At 45.6% G+C, this 1,937-nt stretch overlaps 1 protein-coding gene across 1 annotated transcript in view; it reads right to left on the reverse strand.

Moving 5' to 3' along the window:
• Nucleotides 1–1,937, reverse strand: part of LOC102986849 (uncharacterized) — a 12,470-nt gene that overhangs the window by 1,365 nt on the left and 9,168 nt on the right. The window lies entirely within an intron of this gene.

A 1,937-nucleotide genomic window follows, 5' to 3' on the forward strand; every position in this document is an offset into this window, starting at 1 on the left:
ATTTGTGCCGGGTCCAGGGGGCCTGCACGTGCAGAGAGAAAGGATGGTGGTGAGGAGGGAACCCCCCAGAGAGAATCCCCCAATTTACATCTTAGCCCAGTGTTCATGGGCAGAGCAAGACCTGGCAGGTAGGAGATGTGGCAGCTCCTTGACCAAGTGTTGATTTGCAGAGTGTCTGTGTGTGTGTGTGGGGGGGGGGGGGCGCGGGAGGGTGAGATGAGGGGAGGGTGGTGGGAGATGCAAAGGAAAGCAGAGCCTTCCTCTATCTGTTGCCAGATGCCCCAGGGTCTCCACCATCTGGGGTGACCCTTTCTTACTATAGTAAACGTGACTTATCCAGGCCTGCAGCTTGGGCATCGTTTAGATGAAGCGGTGAAGGCCCTGTTGTTTAGATATGAATGGAGCGTTGAGTTCTAGAACATCACTGTCCTGGACCAGTAGACATGAGGGAGGCTGTGTGAAAACACAGGCAGAGCAGGTGAGGGCCCAGCAGGTCCCTACTGGGTGGTGGGGCAAAGAGAGAGGGTGCCCCAGGGGACTCCCAGAGCCCCTGCCCACACGTTTGCCCAGGGAGAGCCTGCTTGGATCCCACCTTCCCACCTAACCCTGCATTTCTAAGAAGTGACCCTGGATGATATGCATAGGTGTCCATCTGCATTGGGGTGGTGTGTCATGGGTCATCTAAAAAGAGAGTGAATTCTGTGTGGGACAGGACAGAACAAAGCCACGGGAGTCCCTTGGAGTTTCAGGAATTGTTGCCTGAAAGCAGGCTCTTCCAGAGCACTGTATGGCCAGCACGAGGAGTCAGGAGTCCTGGGTTTGAACCCCACATCCCACATCCACTTGTTCATGGTGTGACGTTGGACCAACCCTCAGACTACTGACCCTGTTTCCTTATTGTTAATCAGGAGCGAATAATCCCCAGTTCACAGGGTCGGGGTGAAGGTGGAACAAGCTCTCTGAAGACCATGAAGATGACAGTGATATTTCCATCAATACTTGTGATGGCCTCTTCCCCTACTGCAATAGGCAGGCAAGATGAATACTGGTGTCCTTAGATTATTTTTTCCCTTTATTTTTAATTCCCTGACTCTGAGAGGTTCAGTACAATAGCCATTAACTGCATGTGTCTGTTCATTACTTGAAATGTGGCTGATTTGAATTGAGATGCACTCTTTATTTTTATTTTGTTATTGAAGTATAGTTGATTTACAATGTTGTGTTAGTTTCAGGTGTACAGTAAAGCGATTCAGTTATATATTCTTATATTATTCAGTTATATGTATTTGTTATATGTACCTATTCTTTCTCAGATTCTTTTCCATTATAGGTTATTATAAGATACTGAATATAGTTCCCTGTGCTAATAGTAAGTCCTTGTTGTTTATCTATTTTATCTATATCTATATATATTTTAACATATATAGCAGTTTATATCTGTTAATCCCAAACTTCTAATTTATCCCTGCCCCCCTTTTCCCCTTTGGTAACCATAAATTTGTTTTCTATGTCTGTGAGTCTATTTCTCTTTAATGAATAAGTTCATTTGTATCATTTTTTTAGATTCCACATGTAAGTGATATATTTATCTCACGTAGTATGATAATCTCTAGTTGCATCCATGTTGCTGCAAATGGCATTATTTCATTCTTTTTAATGGCTGAGTAATATTCCATTGTACATATGTACCACATGTTCCTCATTCATCTGTTGATGGACATTTAGGTTGCTTCCATGCCTTGGCTATTATAAATAGTGCTGCTATAAACATTGGGGTACCTGTAGCTTTTTTTTTTTTTTTTTTTTTTCGGTATGTGGGCCTCCCTCTGCTGTGGCCTCTCCTGTTGCGGAGCACAGGCTCCGGACGCGCAGGCTCAGCGGCCATGGCTCACGGGCCCAGCCGCTCCGCGGCATGTGGGATCTTCCCAGACTGGGGC

This window comes from Physeter macrocephalus, chromosome 15 (assembly GCF_002837175.3).
Source record: "Physeter macrocephalus isolate SW-GA chromosome 15, ASM283717v5, whole genome shotgun sequence".
Lineage (NCBI taxonomy): Eukaryota > Metazoa > Chordata > Mammalia > Artiodactyla > Physeteridae > Physeter > Physeter macrocephalus.